The sequence below is a fragment of the Strigops habroptila genome, chromosome 8 (genome assembly GCF_004027225.2).
Source record: "Strigops habroptila isolate Jane chromosome 8, bStrHab1.2.pri, whole genome shotgun sequence".
Lineage (NCBI taxonomy): Eukaryota > Metazoa > Chordata > Aves > Psittaciformes > Psittacidae > Strigops > Strigops habroptila.
Genome location: NC_044284.2, coordinates 40,520,229 through 40,543,063, shown reverse-complemented (window position 1 = coordinate 40,543,063; position 22,835 = coordinate 40,520,229). Strand labels below are relative to the sequence as shown.

At 48.4% G+C, this 22,835-nt stretch overlaps 1 long non-coding RNA gene across 1 annotated transcript; it reads left to right on the top strand.

Moving 5' to 3' along the window:
• Positions 1-550: 550 nt before the first annotated feature.
• On the top strand, positions 551-9,788 carry LOC115611977. The gene is made up of 4 exons (XR_003992807.1): positions 551-3,175; positions 4,440-4,504; positions 7,544-7,636; positions 7,891-9,788. It is a non-coding gene; the product is annotated as an uncharacterized LOC115611977 (long non-coding RNA).
• Positions 9,789-22,835: the final 13,047 nt, after the last annotated feature.

Below are 22,835 nucleotides of genomic sequence, written 5' to 3'. Positions count from 1 at the left end.
TGCCGTATTTTAAAAGATGTGAGACTTTGCTTAAGGCAGCCTTAGGTTAAAGGTGCTTCTCCCCCTAATCCTTTCTCATGTGCAAAAATGGGGGCTACAAGTGCCTGTTATACCCTGTGGAAGGGCACCCCTTTGTCTGAGATGCAATTATATTTTTCACTTGGGCTGGGTGTGAAACAGTGTTTAAAGACATTGTTAATTGAAATGCATTGGTGAACACATTTTTGAAACACCTGCTTTCTTGTTGGAGTCATGATTATACTTACCCAGACTAAACCGCTGCAGGGAAGGTGGAGACGCAGTGCTCTCTGTGGCTGGCTGGGCCATTCATTTGTTAGCATAGGGTTGAATTTCTGATGACTCAGAAGGAGCTTAACTGCCCCTCAGCTATTTGCAGATCTGAGGATCAGTGGTACTGTTGTTATGAAGTATGGTTCTGAGCAGAGTTGGGACCAAAAGCCACCTTAGTCTCAAGGTGCATATAAAAACAAGCTGCTGAGGTTTCCCAAGTGACAAGTTTGCACAGGGCACTCACAGGCAAGTCCCAGGAAAATAATAAGGAGGATGCAAGGTGTAGGATTCTTTCTGCTTGCCTCAGTTTCTTTCAGGCTATGGGAGTGAGCAGAGGGAATTAAATGTTTCAAAGCCTCTGCTTGAACCATCTGAAGTAGATTAGGAATGAGAGATGAATGTTGTGCAACAACAGGGGCTTTACTACTGCAGGAGCGGGTGATATTGAGTATATTATACTTTCTGATTTATAATTCCTTCCTTATCTGGAGTCTTGTATCAAATATCTTTGTACACAAAGCCTGAGGAACATTTGATAGGAAAGCCCCTTGTGGGACAGGCCTGTGAGCCTTCTCTTGTACGTAAACCAGGTAAAAGCAACTGCAGAGCTCTTGACCACCAGAGTGGGCCAGAATTACACAGGCACAGGACTGGTAAGCAATGGTCACTAGTTTGTATAGCTCCATGACCCACACCTGCAGCACCCTTGGTTGCAGAGCTTCTGTGCTCACTCAGGGTCTTTTAACCTGATCTCTGGGTGCAGGCCATGCTCTGAGCTCCTGGGCTATGCTTGACCCTCTGCCCTAGCTGGGTTTCCTCTTTCTGAAGTCTCTAAGAGTTGGACAGGTCAGCTCCCTACTCGCAGTTGTAACAGCCTTCATTCTTGCCTTTCATTTACTTCTCTGCGAAAACAGGGTTAATGTGTTTTGGGCTCCTTTTTGCCTACCCCTAATAACTTTCCAGCCTGATGGGTGGTTGCAGCTGCGTGTGCCAGAGATCTTAAAGATAACAAGTTCCTACCAGCTTGATATAAATAGATGGCCAGGGAGAAGGCTTTATCTTTGCCCCTCTCTGCCAAGGGAGTTCAATCCTTATCAGTCCAAGAGCATCTGTGGGTGAGAGAGAATGAAGAAGAAAGAGGTGTTATGAATGCCTATGGGGAAAATTGCACTTGGAACTGGTATCCTACTGCATCCTGAAGAATCCCCCCATGATGTGTAACTCCATGGAAAATGTAAGTATTGCTGGCCCTGCTATGGGCTAAGTACTGTGTGAAGTTTTCTGTTGCTTTCTTTCACCGCAGCCTTTCATCATCAGAGCTCAGGGACAGGAGCCTGGCGCTGGAGCAGAGGGTTGCAGCCTGCTTCCCAGGGGGATGAGGCTGGTTTATGGGGCAGCTTTCCCTTCCAGCAGGCTTTGCTTTCCCTGGGCAATAGCCACTATTTCTAGGCTGGTCCTCTGGCTCATCACCCAGCTCCTTTTCTGCTCTCTGCCTTCTGCAGAAAGCTGTTTAATCAAGAGTGTATCAAAATCCATCTGTCTACGCTAGTGTCAACAACTTAGCTTCAGGGACATTTTAAATAATTTTCTTTCCACACTCTGTAATGGATTTCATTGCTGAGGGGATAGAGAGCAGGGCAGCAAAGGTATTTTAATTACATCTGATTGTGGCATCTTGCAAGCTTGCCCTCTCAGTTGTTCTGGCACAGCACCATTTAGAGCCCACTTTCATGAGCACAGGCATGTTAGCTGGGGGTTTACTGATTGCAGAGAAAAATATTGATGTTTTGCTCTCGACACCATCTTGGGGCTGTGTCTTCTTTCTCTACCTTTCTTTTGTGGCGTCAGCTTCTTTCACATTAGAGGATTCCAGTCATTCTATATCGTGTCACTTAGAAGCAGTGAAAAACACAGTCACCAGCCCTGTGGTGTGGGCATCATATCCGGGCAGAGCAGAGGTACTTTGCTTGCTCTTAATATAGCCCACCTTACTGAAAGAGAAATGGCCATTTGAACCCTTTCTCCAGCTCATATCTTGGTTTCACAGCCTGTTAACCTAAACAGGGCTTCTCTTTTTCTCAGCAAAGTCAGGAAAGATTGAAATACTATCTCCAGCAAGACTATCTGGGGGAAGGAGCAGGCAATGAGACAGGGAAAGCTGCTAGTCTTGCTGAAGCATCCCGATCAGACCCATTGGGATGGGTCAGCAAGCGGAGTAAGTCCTGGAACAGGCAGGAGTATGGCAGGTGCAATAAAGCACATTTTCTGAAGCGCCTGCTCACCAAACAAGAGGAACTCCAGCTGGGTGCATGTTGAAATACCAGTGACTATTGTATCTTTTCATGGCTTTAGGTGTATTTTCACTAGCACTCAAGGCTAGTGGTAGCTGCAGCGCTGCCTGTATGTTTTCAGGAGCATTCAGCAGGTAGCAGGTAGCACCACTGCCCCTACTTAGACCTCCCTCTTCAAATTATTTAGCATGGAAAAACCAGAAAGCCAGTTTGGAGGAACCCCAGTTTGAGGTTTGGAGGAAGGAGAGTTTGTCGAGAAGGAAAGTAGAGTTAAGGTCTTTAATTTTATTTTATTTTATATTTTATGGCTGCTAATATGCCTTTCCATTCTTGCCAAAGCTGTTGTTTCTGATTTAATGAGAAACTTAATCCTCAATATCCACAATTTTTCAATGTTGGAAAGTGTTTGTGTTCATAACAACACTTACCTGTGCAATTTCCTCCTCTTAATAGATGCAACCTCAGCTGCAGATTAGAGAAGTGTTTTGTTTGTGATTCCTAGGTGCTCTACACTTGATGCATTATTTTCCTACAGACACAAGGCAAACTCTGCTCCTCCCTTCTGGCCTGGATTGCAGTGATGGATTAAGTAGGTAAGTAATAGAGTGGTAATGAGATAACCACTGACACTGAGCATTAATGTGGGAATAAATGAAGTTACCATCCAGAACTAATGGTCTGAACTATCACTAGGTTGTAATTAATGAACGTGGTGGCTGAGATTTACAAGGATATTTTAGGATGCTGCTTGCATGCAGCTTTGGGTTTTATGGCTTGGTTGGAGAGAAATCAGTTAATGCCAAGAACTTAATGAATGGGCAGAAGCTGTTCTTTGTCAGTCTGTAGTGCCCCTTTTGTGGAAGAGGCTAGACTGGCACATCTGCCTTTTCTTTACGTCAGGGGATGGAAATAAGTAGGATGCTGTGGCCTTTGAGTCACTCGCTCTTTAGTGTCTAGTAGAGATGTTGTAAGGTATTTTGGAGGTCTTGTTTCTCCTGTTTTATTAGGGCAGAGCAGAAGGAGCCTTGGTGGAAACAGTACATTTGAAATGAACCCATGCTACAGGCTGACAGGGATTCTCCAACCAAGCCTGAGAATTGAGCAATGACAAGCTGCCCTGTTTTGTCTCATGAAGGGAAGACATCTAGTTCCTTCTTTAGGTCTTCTCCTCCCTGCAGCTGTGGCTCTGTCTCCTGCATGTCACCCCCTTCCTTGCCCTGTGGTCTCACTCTAGTGTCCTGTGTGATCTGATGACTGCCTGCTCTTAGTGTGTGAGCGTCCTGGAGCAGGAGTTGAGGTGTCCAAGCTGCATACATACAGTGTGCCCATGCTGAGGGGGCCTTGTCTGGAGAGCTGTCCCTCGGTGTTTGCATAGCTTACTAGGCATGTAACCCTGCTAAACACTTTTCAGATGTGTGAATAACGCTTCTGAGGTGGTTGCTAGGCTCTTGCAGAAAATACAGCAGAGCAGTCAAAATTCTTCATGTTAATTGGTAGGAGTACTCCAGCCATCTCACTGCTGCCTCCCTCATCTTTCCATGGCAACACTCTCTCTACAGCAGCCCAGGTGCTTGTGGTTGGATATAGTGGGATTTTTTGAGCCCTCTGTCTTCCAAATTGCCCCTTGGAGCATGGAGGGAACATCTGTACTTTTAAAGTATGGGCATCATGTGATTCATCAAATAGCTTCCCTTGGTCTAACCATATCCCTTTTTTATGCTGTCAGATGGAAAACTTTGGAAACATGCCTGAATTGAACCTTTGCATTTCTTTAGTGGAAAGAGCAGTTGTCCTGGGTTTTTTTAACAGGGAGAGAATGGTGCTGAAAGAGTCCTGAGTGTTTCTCTTCCTTCCCAGAACCTGAGCCGTCGCACCTTTCTGTGAGCTGGAGAAAGGAGAGGAATCACAGCTCATGGCATCTGGTGAGCAAAGGGAAGGGCAATCTTTTTCTCTCCTGCAGAGCCCAGCCTGGATTGAGTTGTGATGTCTCCTTCAGGAAGCTAGGATGGTGGCTGGAAGGAGCCAGCGATGAGAAGAAGGAGAGTGGACAGGAGAGAGAAATTTCAGGCATTGCATCATCCTCACCTGTGCTCCCTGCTGTAAATAAAAGTGTGTGGGACAATGAGACAGTACAAATAGGGGCACTGCCTGTTTGGTGATGCCCAACTCTGCCAGTGTGGGCAGAGTTGGGCATCGCAGAGCAGAGGGCTGGTGCAGAGGACAAGGTGTCCTCCCTTCCTCCTCCCCACCTCTTTGAAACATTCTCCATGTGTATTCCGGCACCATCATCTCTTTCAGGGCATGTTTTACAGGCATGTTTAATGGTTCCAGGGAAAATGAGACTCAGATGGCCAGTGATGATGCCAGCCCAAAGCTCCCCAGGCTTGGGGAGATTGCCACTTTGCCTGGAAGCATTACATTTCCTTGGTGCAGGCTCAGTAGTTCCATGCTGAACAGGAGGAAGAAATTTCCACCTGCTGGACCAGCACAAGCCAAGACTCAAACTTAATAAAGAACAGACAGTGTATTCAGGGATATGTAAATCCTCTTCCTCCAGCCTTGGGAAGTTTATTGCCCTCAACAAAGTACACAGTATGGCTGTCGTTCCTGAGGAGCCCAGACAAGCTGTTATACGACAAGGGAAAATTACCCAGGCTGTTCTCCAGAAGGCAAGTGAGCAGGAATTTTTCTCTGACTGGTTCAGGACAAAGTTAATGTAGGGAAAGCCATTAAAATTAATGCTAGTAAACAAGGATAAAAAACAGCAGGGTTGTAACAAAATTTGGACCAGAGTGGGTTTCCCAGCTGTCATGCTGCATGCTGTCTTAAAGGAAGCAGGCAGAGAGATAGGGTAAGCTGAGCTCAGAAAGCCTGTGAGTTTTGGTCTGAGGGCATCTGGGTTCCAGTGGCACCAGCTTTGTTCATGGCCCAACACTTTAACCCACTCGGGGCCCACTGTCTTTCTGGGAAGCAGTGATGCTGTTTTGTCTGATGGTCATTACATCTTGTATCTATTCATGTAATGGTTATCTGCTCTCCTCCAGAGGTTGCCCTCAGAATTCAAGCCCTGCTCTAGGGATCTGGGAACATGCTCACATGTGCTTGCTGGCTGCAGGTGTTTTGCGTGAGCATGTTTGGGAGCAGATCTCCAAGAAGCTGATCCCCAAGTTCACCTGGGGAAGGTGCAAAGGGGCATGGTGTGGTCTGAGAGGTACTGTAGGTGAAGTGGGTAGAGGTGGAGAGCCTTCTTTTGTTTTTCATGAGACATCACCAAAGAATCAGGATGACAGAATTATTTTTGTGGAAATGAGTATGTGAAATATTTTTTCATTTTGATTATTTGAAAACTAGAACTGTTCATGGCTTTTAAAATTCATGTCCCCTCTGGGTTGTTTTGTTTTGTTTCTTATTCCCTCTCCCTTATTCCTCAGAGGGAACCATCCAAACCTACACAGTGTTATTTTTTGAGGAAATAAAATTGTTTTCCAGTCAAACCTAGGCTGGAAATGCTTCTGGTAATTCATTTGTCTGAGAAATTCAAAAAAGCTTGGATGGAACAGAAACCAGGCTGGTGCAGGGAGAGCTTTCTTGTGTTTGAAGACCCACCTCAGCGAGAGAGTTGTTTCAAAAGCTTTTTATTTGAAAAAGAAAATTTTAAGAAGCTTTGTTTGGGAGACTTGGGCTCCAGCCATTCTTCTGTTGCAGCTCGTGTTATGGTACCAAGATCTGGAGCCTGGCCATTCTGGTCCCAGCTTCCTATGGCTGCTTCATTGCAGATCTCTGCCACCTCTCACCAAGTCCTACATCTTGAGTGCTTTTCTCTCTAGGGACACCACTTCTGCAGGGTATAATAGAGGTGATGCCATGTTTGCTTTGACTATACTTTGTACTGAAAGTTCTTCTCAAGAGTGAGTATCATACGCGTGCAGAGCTGTGTCTTGAGTGCCGTGAGGACCTCCTGCTATCACACAGTGAGGGATCCAGGTCCCACATTCTTTGTTAAACTCTGCTCAGGCTCCTCTCCACCAAAAACCTCTTTCTGAGGTTCAGAGCCAGGCACCAGAAAGGCAGATTCAGCGGTAGCAACCACCAAAGTCCCCTGCAGAGTGCCTTTCCTTGGCTTTCTGTTTCCCTACCTATAAACCAAGGATGTTTTCATGGTTCTTTGAGACACGTCTTTCTGTTCCCTCATACAACAAGGAGTTGTTGTATGGGAAAACCGCCAGGCAATGGCTGAAATGAGATGAGCTGCTCTGTCACATCCCAGAGTAATCCTGGGTTTCAGGGACTGTTTTTATCATCTCCAAGGGATGTCCCAGAGCTAGACTGGGTGGAGGCAAGGTACGTCATGGATAGACGACTGTGCTGGAGAGACTTTACATGTGACAGGAGCAGTGGCAAGTGCCTATGTGTCTAGAAATAAGGCAGTAAGTGGGCTGGATAGCGGAGACCACCTACTCCTGTTGCTGACTGCTCTGTGAGCTGCCAGCTCTGCTGTCTAGCACTGGCCAGATCCACAGTGTAACTGCTCATCTCCAGTCCCTGTCTTGTCTGTCCCACATACTGCTTCTCCTATAAATAGCCCGGGGGGAAATGGAGTACAGAGCCACCGCAGATGGCCCCCAGTTCCACATGCAGTCGTGTGTGAGATCGCAGATAGGGGCTGTCAATTCTTCACCTCGAGCCACCCATGAAACCTCATTAAAAATGGTGTCCTCTTCCTTAACCCCCATCACCCCCTCCCTTCTCACTTCAACTTGCCTACATTCAAGCACCCTTATTAAACATGCACTTCTAAGCAAGGAGTGCTGACTTTCCCTTAATTGAGGCATAATAATTAGAGCATTAACACATTAGGAGGGTGAGACAGCATGTTTAGCTTTTGTGATTAATTATCTGAGGATTGTAATAAGTTGTTAAGACATTAATTACTCTGGCATGTTTATTGCTCTTTATTGCAGAACAGACACTTGGTAGCAGCAAGTGCTGGTTCATCTGGAAATACAGTGAGAAACGGGCTGGAGGGAGGATACCACCTATTCATCCACAAAACAGTGAGCTGCTGCTGGTGGTGGAGGCAGGGTGGGGACATTCTCCTGGTTGGGCCTTGCTTAGTAAATAGGTTTATTTCTCTTCCATCTCCAGGGGGCCGCAGATGAATATAAATGGTATCTGAGTCCCTTAGGACACTCTAGGACCTAGAAGGTCCTTTCTGATCTTTTCATCTGTATTTTTCTCCTCTTTCAAATGAAGTGTTTCCTTTCCTAATGATTTGAGTTCCCCCTCATTTGGATCTTTGTGTTTCCAGGTTTGGTCAGTGTGGCTCAGTCTCTGTCTAGTTCTTACCCAGTTCAGAGTGTCAGCAGTGGTGAAGGAATGAACCACGACTCTGGTGCCTTCCTTCACACCTCCAGTGGATGAATTTTCTGCTAAAGGATTGGGAAGGGTGTTGCTCCAGCAGCAGGAGAGGTTTGGACTCACGTAGCCTGTCCTTTACACAACAAGCTGCTCTGTCGCCTCTAGACAACTCCATGCTGGTTGCTCGGATTGAGTCTAATGGCAAAGTTCAAGCCTGGAGGATGAGTAGGTCTTGTATGCTCCTGAAACTCTAATGAAGAGAAAAGGCAGACGAATCAGCAGGAAGTTATGGTGGGCCTGTTCCCAGCCTTCTGGTCTTCGCAGGGAATATGCATGGTGCCAGACTCTCCCTGCCTCAACCTCCCTCTGCAGTTACCTGGACTGCGGAGTCACAGTGGCAGTCCCAGCCACAGTCATGGATAAAGAAATTTGGGAAGATGATAAAGACAAGAAGGTGGGAAAGTTATGGGTGTGATGCATTGATACAGATTTCCTTTGGGACACCTGGACTTAATGTTTCTGGTTTCTGGGCTGTTGCTGTGTCCTCATATTACTGCAACACGCACTTGGGACAGCAACTGCTGGATGCAGTGTGACTGCACTGTCTTGGGACAGCAACTGGTGGATGCAAGGGGCAGGAAGGGGAGTCCTCCCCTGTTGCCTCTTGTTAGAGTTAAAACATGAGATGGTCCTGACCAGTCTTTTTTCTCCTAGGACTGACCCAGCAGTCTCTTTCCATATGGCTTCCACTAGCTCGAGCTAGTGTCACTGTCAGTCAGTTATTTCAGTGGCTGGGGAGGAAAAATCCCTTCCCTGTGTACAAGATGGGATCTGTCTTGTGTCAGCTGAATGCAATCTGCAGACTTCAGCTCCTTGGAGCCCCTGCCTGCCTCTTGCCAGCCCAGCCTGGATTTGGCATTCACTGTCAGGTACCTGCTTTCTGCATTCAGAGTATGGAAAGTGTCAGCCTGGCATTTCCCACTCAGCTCCTAGGGACAAGGCAGGTCCTGACTTATGTGTTTTATCATTAAAAAGATAATTTCCTCTAGATGTGTGCAATAAGACAATGATGCTGACCTGTGATCCTGGCATTGCGCAGCATTAATGATTTCCCTCTGCAGGTAATAAGCAGTGAATGTACACATTTTGGGGAGATCTGATTTTTTTTCCCCCCTTTAAGACTGCTGTCTTCCTAGGCCAGACTTAATTAGCAGACCTCATTATTTCCTCAAATGTAACTTGACTTCCATTGAATGAGAATTGTTCAGTGGATGGGGAGCAGCAGAGCGGTGCTGCAATATTCATATTGTTTTAATTGCAACATTAACATTTCATGCTGCTCTTGGCATACTTTCAGGTGCAGCCCTTTAGCTCAATGCAACACTGTGAAAGGTTGGATCAGAACAATTAAGATAGAGTGACTGGTTTTCTGGATTTTCTCCCTTTTTTTTTTTTTTTTGTTTTTAATGAATGCAAGCCTGGATTCAATCCCCATCACTCCTTTTGTTGGGCAGAACAGGGAGTCGAGCAGCCCTGAAGTGTAAATCCTTGTTTTGGAATAAAGGATGTGCTGTAGTGCATGTTTAAATACTCTTTGTGTGGAGCTGAAGCCCTGCAAGGACAAGTGATACGTGATCCACCAGGCTGACCAGCATCTCCTGGGACTTGACCTTTACCAGGTGATTCAGAGAAGCCCCAAAATGCATCTGGCCAGCTGGGCCAGTGTCACATAGGAGCTAGAGGGAAAAAGGCTATTTTCCACTTCTCAATTACTTCCAGGGCTCTGGAATGCCTGAGGCTGCAAATGACACCATGAACAGATAACAATTGGGGCAGTACAGATCCTAAATGAGCACAGGGATTACCCCACTCCCTCCCCAGATTGCATATAAGGTTCAGCTTCGTTGCAGTGGGGTCAGACAGCACTGAAATATTGGGCTCAGCCTTAGCAAGCTCCAGTCACCTTTGCTGCCTTTCCATGTACCATGTGCTTCTTGCTGATTGTTCCTATACCAGAGAGTGGTGATGAGTGATGCGAGGTCCCAGCAAAACCAACTCCAGGTTCCACCCTGGAACAGCCTGAGGAGGGTCTCCTAATTGGGTCACTGAAAGGAGGTGAGCAAGGAAAGCCAGCCAGCAGGTCTACTAAATAGCTTCTTGGTGTTGCTCTCCCAAGGCTATATCACACTGTGTAATGTGCTAACTGTTTAACTGACTTTAAAGGAGAATCAAGAGGCTGTTGTGTCCCCTTCATCCTTTAGGAAGAAGAGGAAGGGTCACTAGGGCTTGCTCTGTCCTGCCAGGGGAAGGCTGAGCTTTGCACCCATGCTGCTGCCTGCCAACTCTGTGCTCGCACAGGCTTGCAGATTTGTACTGGGGTTGGTGAGTGGGTCTGGTCTGCAGAAAGGACCTATGTGTAGAGGAGCAGGCTCCCTCTCACTCGATAACAAATGCCACTAATCAGTCAACCTTCTAATGAGTAGCTTGATGTGTAAGTGATACTGTTGTGAGTTCCCTGGATGGCTGCTTGGACTCTGGGCTGCCTTCCTGGCACTTGCTGGAGGTGGATGAAACATCTTTCTGGAAGGTGAAATCTCTCTCTGTGTGACAGAGAGGCAATGGGAGGGTTGCAGGAATGGAGCTGCTCTGCCCATCAGTGCTCCCTCTTGGACCTGGGCATATCTCTTCCATTTCATGGAGCATCTGAACTAATCCATGAGTCTGGGGTGGCAATTCAAGCTGGAAATGCAGCAGGACCTGGGCTTGTACACTGGAAGAACAGCAAGGAAAAGCACACAGCCTGTTTCCAGAGGCTTTTCAAAGGCTAATGTGCCATCTTAGCTGGCTGGCTCTCCTGTCAGCCGAGCAGACTTGAAACCTTCTCCCATTAGTACTGTGTGCAGTGGGATCCATGAATTCTCATCTCCTGTGGATATATGACTTGAGTTTGGATTCTCTGGTGTCTAGTAAGCTGCTTGTGCTGAATGGAGCATCTCCTGTTACTGGGATATTTATAGTATCTCTCCTTCTCCCACACAGATTGTCTGATGTCTAATAAGGGATGATACACTACAGTTTGGAAGGTGCTAATAATGTCTCTCCTCTGTTTGACAGTCTGTTCCCATGAAATTTATAGACTCTGACTGTTTCTGAGACCTCTGTCTCTCTGTCAGATCAGGTTGAAATCTGTTCGCAGTGTCAGAAGTTGCGGGGAGTGGGCAGAGGGCAGACTGATGCTGTAGGGTTCCATATGCTTTGCATTTCTTGGGAAATTAGGCTGAAAACGTGCCCAGCTCTGTTTCCTGCAGATCTGGAGGGGCAGCTGTGGCTCAGATCACCAAATTGTGGGTTTGGGAAAGCAAGCTGGTTGTGTGGGAGGAAGGCGATGAGCTCAGAGACTATCCAGGAGAAGAGCTGCTCTGCCCCCAGCCATCTTGCATGGGCTGCCATGCTGAGGGCTCTTCATGCACGCTCGAGCTGCCTGGGGCGATGAGTGCAAGTACAGAGCTTGGCCTCTTGTGGAAAACAGCCCCTGAGGACAGTAAACGAGCAAGCCCGGAGCTCCTGGTTGGTGTGAAGAATTGCCCAGCTAAAGGATAATGAATGCCACAGCAGGAAATAGAGCATTTCTCTGAGGCCATTCATCCCCTTTATCACCCTGCTAACAAGCCCCAGAGCGACTTCAGAGAGACTTCTCTGGAGCAGCACCATCCCTCAGCCGTGCTGATGTCTGGGTGCTGGGGGTGAGGAATACATTCTGTGACAGGAGTGCTCAGTGGGAAACTGCAGACCAACCCCAAATAACAGCTCCAAGTTTGGGTGTCTGCAGTAGGGACTGTGCAGTGGCTCTGTGCAGTGGCTTTGGCATGGAGACCATACCCTTTTTCGGGCCATGTATGGTGCCACCTGAGAGATCCGGATGAAAAATCCAAGCATCCATCTTTTTTAAAGTACTCTGGGGCAGCGAGGGCCCCACAGCACCCTTAGGAGAACTGATCTATCCTAACTCCCACCTTGTCTAAGATTTAAAATTTATAAGATTTATACAGGACCCAACGAGTTTGGGGCTGCTGGCACAGAGGTAAGTTGGTTCTGCTTCGCTTGCAGCACAGCTGAGTCTGTGCATGAGTCTTGTGCAAGGAGGAAAGAGCAGGAGTGATGTGCTCTTCGTAAGAGCTAATAAAAGCTAATTCATCCCTTTGCTCCAAGACAGTAGGAAGCATTAGTGGCTGGCTGAGTGCCTCCTCCACTGCGGCAGCATGCTGGGTGCCTCCACGTTCCCTCTGGCTGGGACCAAAGCATGTCCTCCTGTGGAGGGGAAGGTGTTTGTCAGCAAGGGCTGTTCTCTCTGCAACTGCATCAACAGGCAGCCCATAGCACTGTCTGTAGCTGGTATCCCTCCTGGGAAGAAAAACAGCCAGATAACCCAGGCAGGTGGGTCTGGGAATGAGGATGGACATCCCTCAGTCAATTTCATGTGCTGGGCTTCAGCTATCACCAAGTGCTTTTATCTCTGCTTGGACCACAGCTCATGGGAGCAAAGTACTGTCCCCAATTTGGCTGGGCTACAGGAGGCCCCCAAAAGGGCTGCAGCCATTTGTGACCAAATATGTTGGAATACCTTCAGCAAGCATCTTGAGTACTCACCTGTGTACTGTGTGTGCAGGTATGTCATGTGCCACCCAGTGTGCTCACTTACCAGAGTGATTTGTGTCTGAGGTGTGGTGTCCAGTGGCTAAGCATTGAGTAGAGCTAATTGCCAGTAATTAGAAGTTTTTTGTTTTTCTTCCTGATTTCTTAGTTTCTCCTTCTCCTCCAGATTTAGCTGTTGGAAGATACATTTTGTGTGGTCTGTGGTAAGCATCCTACATCCAGTGCCAGTGGCAGGCAGGGCTGGGAAAAGACAGGAAAAGGGGAAGGAGGAGAAAGGAAAGCAAACAGGAGAGGTTGTGTTGTGTTTGGGTGTCCTCAACAAACATTGGTGGTTTTGTAGAGGCAAAAAAGGAGGAGAAAAGCTGCAAAAATTTGCAGGTAGAAGGTGCTATGATGGGTAATTGGTTTGTTCCACTAAGGGCAGAAACAGCAGGAGAGCAAGAGTTGGTGGGGATGATCTGGAGCTGTGGCTCTGGAGCAGAGGGGAAAGATTGGTGTGTCTTGGAGCCAGGCGTCTCCTTGAGTGTGAGCAGCACACCAGCAAGAGGATTGTAATCCTGATTTTTTGTCTCCATTTTTTGTGGGTAGGTCTCTCAGCATTTTAAAAGAAAGCTAACACTGCAGATTGGAAAACTCACATCTTGAGGCTTCAGAGACTAGTTCAAAGCCAGCCAGAGGAGCCAAGGCCACTGCCTGTGAGTACCAAGCCCTCGCCATGTGCTCGCCTCCCTGACCCCAAACAGTCTGCACTCCAGAGCTTGGCCTTTTTCCCAGCTGCTGCACTGACCAAACTGATGATGGGGAGCTCATTGGAGGCCTGTCATGTCCCACAGAGTGGCAACAGGACATGTTGCCTCTTGTGGCCACGTGTGATCAGCTGGACTGCTTCTGGGAGGGAGTCACACTGGCACATGAAATAGCCCTTTGAAGAGGGGTTGAATTTATAGGGGTGCCCTGCGATCCCAGTCCGTGAGGCCCCTGTTCGTGCCTTGCCCTCTGTCTGTGTTACAGGAAGAGATCACTTACAATCTAGAAACATCTGGTGCTTTTTCTTCTTTTTCCAGCACCATTAAATGTCGAGTTGAAGTGAAACACAATACGTCACCTTCCTCATGGGCTGCCATTCAGCCAACAGGAACAGAGATTAGCCTTCAATCACACGGGGGCTGGAGCTGAAGGAAACCTTCCTGAGGACACGCTGGAGAAACATTTTCATTAGTGGAGGAGAACCTGATGGAGATGAAGTGCCCCTTCACCTCGACTGCCAGACCTTTCCCCTGCCGGGCGTTAACAGGATTAGGAGATGCTAACTGAGGAGCTGGTGCCATCTGCAACACTTAAAGTGCTGTCTGCATCCAGATGTGAGAAACAGCTGTGACACACTGAAGCAGCGCTTTTATAGCATGGTGGGGGTAGCTTTGGTTTTTCTCCTGCCTATGGATGAGCACTCACTGCTAGAAGCGAACTGGTTCTCTCCATGCCATTGGCTGAATGGAGGAAATGGGTGCTAGGTTGCAAGCCACGTACCTGAATGGGTATCCTAGCGTGGGCCAGAAAAAGATGTCCTTGGGTGATAAGGTCCATAGGTACAGGAGGTATCATGGGCTTGCCTCCTGCAACAAGTTTTGCAAATATAACAGGACTGCCTTAGCAGTAGTGGAGTTTTTCTCTGCTCCATGGAAAGCTGTTCCACAGCCCACTCTTGCAGGCATCTGCTCTTAGCCTGCATTCTCTCAGGACAGTTGAAATGCCTAGGATTCGCTTCTGCTATTGTTGTCTCTTTTGTATTGGAGAAGCACACCCTGCACCCCAGCTGGGAGCCTGAGACAGACCTGTCTCTCCTGGTTAGTACGAATTAGCCAGCAGGGTCCCTGCAGTTGGTATCTGCCATCCTCCACCTCGCCTCCCTGGGGCTGGTGCGCTCTTGACAAAGGCAGGATCTGTCTCTTTCACTCACAGCTGAAGGATGCTTTGCATGGTCCTATCTTGCAGGTTGGAAGGAAATAATTCTAATTTATGTGGCGCATTCCTTTGAGGGGGATGGGGGCAGAAAAGAAAAAAAAAAAAACCCAGACACAACAGAAACTCTGGCTATTCTGGGTATTTTTAGCTCTTTGCAAAGAACCATTAACATTAAGCTCTCTCTTCCTCTCTCCTCTCTCCTCCCCTCCGTGTCCCCCATTTCTGTCTTTGGGGCTGCCTACAATACTGCATTAACATCACATCTCTGTGAAGATAAGCCAGTGCTCAGCACTCCCCAAGACTGTGACTCACAGGGAGCTTCATCCTCTCTCCTTGCTCTCTGGGTACCCACCACATGCACAGCCTTCTGAGAAGAGGCTGTGAGGGTGACAGGCTCAGAGATGTTCATGTCTTCTGGGATGAGTTTTATCAGGAATGTGATTTGAGCTTCCTGAGAAGGAGGTGATACCTACAGGTGTAGCCTGGCAGCTGCAGCATTGGTTTGGGACACAAAATCAGGTGGCTTCTGGTTTTGGAGCATTCTCATGTTAAGGTACTTCTCACTTCCCCCTCCTCCCTTTCAGAACTGAGAGCAGCCAAAATTAGAGGAAAATGTGGCTCCTGAGCATTTTCTGTCCCCCAATCCCTTCACCTGGCTTGTTTTTCTTTTTCCCCTACAATCTCAGCTGGCTGAGTTTCAGTGCCAGCCTATTGAAAGGAAAGGCACGTGCTGGCTTACAGAGGGAGAGAGACCTGAGACAGGATAAATCTGGAGGCAATGATATTGGGGAGAGGCAAGTCGTCTGCTCTGACGCTTTTATTATGGAGCCTGGCTGCTTGGGAATGAATCTTTTTTGAAGCATATGTTGCTGGATGACATTTTTACCAGGTCTCGGCAGTAACCTTCACTACACCTCACTGCCCAGCCCTGTGCTTGCCTGTTCCTGGGACAAGGGGAGTGAATGTCAGATGCAAATGCCACAGGCAGCAGGGCTCAGTGGTGCTTGTTGCACCTCCAATGAGTCTGAAAGCACCTGGACTTTGGCACTAGAATCTCTTCAGGCTTTGGTGACTTCAGTTTATGGATGCATGTGTTGTTTTGCAAAGAAGGTGTTGGCTTCTGCATGTGTTTCATTATTTCAGAAATGTAAGAGAATACAGCCGACACCAAAATGAAATCCTCCACGGAGTTGCCCAGAAGGATGGATAACTTCAATGAAAGATTATTCCATGGCTCTAGAAAAGGAAGAGCTACTTGCTCAGTAACCTGGTGATGAGGTACTGGCTCTGCTTTGTGCAGAGGCCTTATGCAGGACTGGGCAGAGATTGCTGCCCTCTCTATTCCTTTCTCGTATCACTGTCAACTTAGATTTCACATTGAGAGGATGATGTTTTGGCTGGCGGTGACAATAGCAGAATGTCACTGGCAGAGGTGATATCTTTCCCTCCGTGAAGTTACTTCTTCCTTTCCCTTCCCTTTGGCTTACATCAAGAACCGCTGGCTTCCAGTAACAAGCGGGGCATGCATATGTGCTGCTCAATGGACGATGTATACTGTGCTGAGCATCGCTTTTCTTGGTGTGTTGGTAAGCAGCTCTGTGCCACTGACGTCTCTTTGCTTGTGCGGTGGCCTGGGACAGAGGGAAAACCCTTGTCACTGTCTAAGATAAATCAGGGCCATTGGGAGTTGTCATGTTTGCCATCATGGGAGCATTGCACAGAATGGTCCTTTGCCATACTGGCAGTCTTGTACCAACAGGAGGTCTGCCAGGGATGTCACTTCAGAGTCCCAGGGGCCATCTGTGCATTTTGGGGGCCAGGCCTGAACTAAATCAGGGTCTGAGGGGCAAACATGTTAGTGGTTAATGTTCTCTGCAGGCTGTATCTCACCTCCTCTGAAACGGGAGCTAATCTTGTAGAAGAGTGCCTGTGCCCACACTGCTCCAGCAGCCCCTCTGCCAGCCTTTTGTCCTCAAGGGCTAGTTCAGCAAAGCTATAGTGCTGTTCTGGGTCCAGCTTTCATTTTCCAGCTGGTTACAGAGGAGAGAATGACCCTGCTGCTGCCAGGCCATGCTAGAGAACAGAGGTAGGGAGTGGGCTTCTTTGTGCACTTAAAGATCCAAGAGTTTAATCTGATTCTGGTTCTCTATTAGCCCTGATCCTGTCTTGCATCTTTTCCAGCTGGAGCCTGTCTTTACTTTGTTTTGTTTTGGTTTGGTTTTCTATTTATTTTTCCCTATTTTCCTCACCTTATTAAAAATGGCTTTGCCATCTGCATCTGTCAGGAGTCTACCGAACTGGGTCTACGGCTCAGTGAAGATACAAATGTGCAGGCTATCCATCATCAGATAAATCCTCTCCTTGCTCCCACATCTCAGCTGCTAATAGGAATGCTGGGAAAGGGGTAACAGTTTTACCCTGCTCTTTCCTACCATCCTTTTCCTTCTCCCTTTTCATCCCATCTCTAGGGCCATTACAAGGCTGGAGCTCAAGGGCACTTGTCTTCACTTGCTGGTCCAGGTACTTTTTGAGAGGTAAGAATGGAGTGGAAGGGATTATAAACCACTTTACCCACGTGGCTTAAAAATGTAGCAGTGTTGTGTATGACTCGATGGAATATGTGCTGAAGGCACCCAGGTGCTCCTGCATGTCTTATCCTCACTGTGTCCCCTTTCCCTGCTGCAGATGACCAGCGCTATGGGACTCTGCAAGGAGGAATGCGCCATGTATGAGATCCATGTATGAGAGCAGTTGCTACAACTCTGCAGGCTCACTCAGGTACCCAGAGGGAGATGACAACCTGTGTTGACACCCATGTATTTGCTCACCTTCTCCTGCCTCTCTGTTTTCTGCAGTCTGGTACGCGAGCTGCTTCCCTGGCCTTGATGTACTAAGAAGCTTTCAGCCAGGTGGGCTCAGAGGAGCAGGCAGGCAGAAAATGAAATGAGTCTTCCCATGCTCTTGCCACAGCTATCTGGTCAAGGAGGGGAATTTTCTGGGAGGACAGACCCCTGCTTTGGCAGGAGGAGAGAAGAGACAGCTTGAGCTTGCTGTTTCTTTGACAAACAGATGGATATTCAGTGGGGACCCAAGAAAACCCTCTGCTTCAGGCTAGCTGCAAGCCCTCCAAGCCAAAGCTTTGTGCTGACGTGAAAAAAGTGTCACTCCATTGATGCTCAGCCTGAATTACCTCTTCTAGGCACTCGATTCAGGACAACCTTCCCCTCTCGCCACTGACTGCTGGGAGGAGCCAGCTGCATGCTTACAACCAGGCAAGGATGCAGCAGGAGTCATTGAGCCATGAGGAGGGAGGAAAGGGGGTGATGGCAGATTCCTCTGGTGTCTCCACACCGCGGGGCTTTTGGCGAGTGAGTGCTTGTCTGCTTTGAAAGCTCTTAGTGCTCCTGCAGGTGGGAGCCAATTTGTCTGCTTTCCTGCCCAGGTGCCATCTGTTTGTAGGATTGCCTGTGTGGTGGATGAGCACGATGGGGATGGGGAATGGAAGGGGCTGCTGGGATAGGATAGATGAGCTAAAACTTTCCATGGGTAACTTCAGTGCTTCTGGCTGCCATCACTCCCTCTCCCTGCATCACGGCAGAGAAATCACAGCCTGTCATTTGCTGTTCCTGGAGTGTGATAGGAAGCTGAGGCACTAATAGCAAGCTATCATTTTAATGCTAATTTCCTACCATTAGTTCAAGCTGGGGGAGGCTCAGCCTTGGTGGAAGGAAGCCGTTAGCAGATGGAGAAGGGGGAATGTGTGGGGATTGTTCTGCATGCTGAGAAGGGACTTTCAGAGGGCAGATGATTAACCACCACTGGGAAAACTGGTAGCAGGCTCTGGGGTCAGTCTCTTGTGGATGTGGGAGGGAGGAAGGGAGAGGGACGCTTTGTTCCAAGTCATCTTCCTGTAGGGATTTCTTGAGTGCTTCAGGCTTTGGATTTGATGTTTGCTGCTTGTTGCCAGCCCTCAGTGCGTTGTGACCCAGGGGATGATCAGAGTGCTGGCAGGACTGCAGCTGGTGGCACAGTTGTCCTTTTAACAAAGGACCAAGCAAGGTTGTGTTTGTCTTTTTGTGAGGAGCTCCCCAGTTCAGGAGCCTGGACATTCCTGTTGGGTGATGAGCTTCAAAGCAGGGAAATTTTGAAGCCATTCTTGAGATACCCAAGAGCAAAAAAAGCAACTTGCCCTTTTGACATGGGAGCAGCTCAACTGCCCCAAGCTGGAGAGCTGTCAGGAGAAACCAATGGCGGAGCTTGGAGTTGTGACGGAAACTGAACTATTTCCTTGCCCTTTCCAGAGGTGGGAGTCCCCACATCCAACCTCTTTTGTCAGTCTCTTCTAGCCGTGCTAAACAAGTGGAAGAGCCTGTGTTGCTCCCCAGACTGGTGTAGTTGCCTGGGAGCTCCTGGGGTGTTTGAAGAGAGGTTACTGGTTGCAATAGGAGTGTAGGGCTTGTTTGGCATTGTGTTGGCAGCAGTCAGAGAGGTTCCTCTATCATGCTTGGAAACACTGGGATTAAAGGGACATGAGCTCATATGCTGTGCCTGGCTGGAAAAAAGTGGGTTGCCCACTACCGAGGGATAGCATTTTTTAAAGGCAAGGGCCCAGTAGTCTCCTTGCCTGTGGTTGCTTTTTTTGCCCTTGGGTATCTCAAGAATGGCTTCAAAATTTCCCTGCTTTGAAGCTCATCACCCAACAGGAATGTCCAGGCTCCTGAACTGGGGAGCTCCTCACAAAAAGACAAACACAACCTTGCTTGGTCCTTTGTTAAAAGGACAACTGTGCCACCAGCTGCAGTCCTGCCAGCACTGTGAAGCACATCCCCTGAAGACCCACCAGCCTGTGCTGATCTAGACCATTGGCTTCATCATGTCATATGGAAGCATACATAGATTTTTTTAAAACCACTTAAAGACCACTTTGAAACTCTCGTGGCATCTAGCAGAGGGGCAATGGAGGGATGAAAGCAGACACAAAAACGGGAAGGAAAACCAGCAACTGTTTAAATGGCAAAGGGATGGAAAGCCAAGAGGGGACCATCCTACCAAAGGCTACATTAGCAGAGTAGCATTGCTCCATGTGGTTACCAACAACCAGATCTGCCCTAGGGTGAAGCATGACTTGCTGGTTTTTAGGGAGTTGTTTCCACCTGAAAAAAATGGCTCCTGTCTTTTTCTTTTGTAGAGCCTCTTCCCTGCCTTGGGCTAGGAGAAAAAGAGAAAAGTGAAGGGTTACTTTTTTCTAGCCAAGATGAATCAAACAAACTTTCCCTTGAGTAGCTGAGTGAGGAAATCAGCACCTAACGTATTCCCAAGAATAAAACAATCAAGTAGTTGGGGAAAAAAAAAAGAAAAACCCATAACACAACATTGCTTTTCCCAGTTTTGAACCCAGGACAAGCACTCTGAATAATGAGCCTACAAGCCTGAGGGAGAGGTCCCGAGTGAGGCGCCTGTGTACAGGAGATGAACACAACAAGTGTCTCGGATGGGCCAGTATCTGAAGCGATTGCTCTCTAATTTTCTACATCAGTGAGAACACAGCACGGTGCCATCAATCACAGTCAGCCTCCCCTTGGAAAGCCACCTCCTGCCTCACCATACTCTGGCATCCCTGCTGTGCTTCTGCCCCTGGCTGGGGACCGCAGGTGTCCCAGCCAGCAGTGCCTGCAAGCACGTTCTCTCCCTGGGGATTTCTTCCTTGTGTTTGAGCCTGCTTGTGTTTCTGCCTTTCTCCTCCCTCCACCCCAGCACCTGTTCCTTGACAGTGTTTTATTTCCAGGCTGTGTCTTCCCTTCCTGGAGTCACAAGAGGCCAAATACCCCTTTTATCCCCAATGAGGAGAAGGTGTGAAACTGCTTGTCCTGGGATAAAACCCCTTCATGCTGCCTGGGGGAGGGATGGGGGTGGTTTTGGTGCCTGTACTGCTTATCTCAGGATGAGGAGGTTGGACTTTATGGCGCCCCTAAGGCTGCTCCTGCAGTAGTGGCCATCAGAGCATATTCAGGGGACTGCCATTGCCTGCCTGGCTCCTTCACCCCAGCCCCAGCTCTGGGCATGGAGTAGCTAAGAGAGCCATCTTTCATGCTGGACTGGTAGTCCGATGCAGCAGCTCTTAGTCTCTAGGTTTCTCCTTCTGTGAAGTCCCCTGCTCCTTCCAGGTGTGGCTGTTTCCACCAGGCCCAGGGACGCGTCTTTGGCAGGAGCAGTGGTGATGGGTGTCTTGAGCACACCCAGGCCAGACACACTCCTAACATGGCCAGAAGGCTAGTGGGACATGGATCTGTGCTCATGACTGTTTCTTCTCCTGGAGCGTGCACACAGCTGGTGGGTTTGATGCCTCTTGCTTCTTCGTGTCTCTCGTGCTAGATTGGGTGCTTTTGTTCAGTTGTGGTGGCTCTCAAACCTACTAAAACCTGGCTAACCGATGCCAGGTTTTGGTAGGTCCAAGACACAAAAGTGGTATGCAGTACCGTTTCTGGCTCCATTGGCTCCAGCACTAGCTAAAACCAAGGACCATGATTCTTTCTTGAGCACTGTTTTAAGCAGAAGCATCTTCTGAATAAATCTGTGCAATTGCCACCTGTGTCTCACTCTCTTACGCTGGTTTCTGAGGGCTGCCAAGGATCCTTGACCTCTCTTTCAGGCATGGTTTTCTGCATGTGTCAGCCCTGCTCCAGTGTTGTGGTGCTATTGCTGGCTTCTGTAATAGCTGCTTTGTTTACTTCCCAAATGCCTGCCCTTTCTGTAATGAGCTATAATTCATCCTGGTTTATACAGTGCTCAGAGATACCTGGGGCAAGGAAGGTGTGCTATTAAAACACCTTCTAGGCTGCTCTGTGGACTGGGGTTGCTGATCAACTGGAGGTGTAAAACACAGAGGACAAGGTGGACCAGACTGAAATGGGGAATAATTACCTAGCAGGGTAAAAGGGTCTGACTGGGTTGGAAGCTGCTGGGAGCTGACATGCAGGTGTAGATGAATGGCTATAGCAGGCAGGCAGGGCAGACGGATGAAAGATGGTTCTTTAAAGCATCTGCTTTCTTCTCTTCCTCTGCTTTATAACCTGTTTTTATAGAGACTGCATGAGGAACACATTTTTTTATTAGCAGCTTGGGAGTGGAGAGTTATAAAGATTAATTTTTTTAAAGTAATTCCTTGCATTATCTTTTAATTTCCTGTGCCAGGGTTTGACTTTTAAATCTGCAAGTGGAGTTAACCACAAACGTGCTCATCAGTTTGGAAGTGGCAGCCAAAGGAGCTGCAGTGAAGCTGGGAGAGGCCCTGGCCCCAGAGCTGAGCCTGGAGTCCCACCCTCAGGGTGGCTGCTCTCTGCCTCCACTCATGGATCTGATAGACAAAGGCTCTCCCTCCCCTCTGCATCTACACTCTCCATCCCTGCCTCCATGAGCACAGAAGACCTGATGCTCTGCTGGGCTTTAACATGCTAGAGAGACTGGCTTATGATGGAGCTGTACTACATTCACTGGCTCAGATGAGCTCTCACGTGCCCTGTTAATGTACCCATAGCCATGGTTGCTCTGAAGCTGGGCAGAAGTGATGCCCTGCATGCAGAAACCCCAGCCCCAGCTTACTTTGACCACTGACCTTCTTTTCATAGCTTGTTCTTCATAACATGGCCATGCTGGCCACTTGAGTTTGATCTGAGTTTGTGATCTCTCTGTAGAGCAAGTGGTGGAGGCAGAGAGCAGACATGATGGAGAACCAGCCATTGTGGACGAGAACGTTTTGGTTCACTTGGGTATGAAAGCAGCTCAATTGCCTGGTGTGGGCTTTGGATGGGCAGAGGGGAAGCTGAGTGAAGGGGGGAGGACAGTGGGAGTGTTGATCATGTCCTGAAAAGGCATTTTACTGGATTACATCACCATCGTGTTGAAACCAGGACCAGAATGAGGGATTTTGGAGATGTCTGGGGATGGGGAAGAGTCAAATCATGCATGGGGAGCACTCTGACCCAGGCAGCTCCTGGCTCCCTCTGACAGATGCCATCTGGAGCAGGCTTTGTGCACGCCTGGGTGTCTGTGTGCTTTGGCAGCCCTCTTGATGGCCAGCTCTGCTGACCAAGTGTGGGAGGACTGTGCTCTTGCTCCCGATTGCTTCACTGCATGGCTGGAAGATCTGCTCTGCATAACAGCAGAGGGGCTCCACACTCAATCCAGCCTCACTGCTGCTCCCACATGGGCCCTTGCTCCTGGGAAGAGGAGAAGCACACCTCAGCCCCATCCCCAGGTGTGAAGTTTGGTTTCCCCATGCGA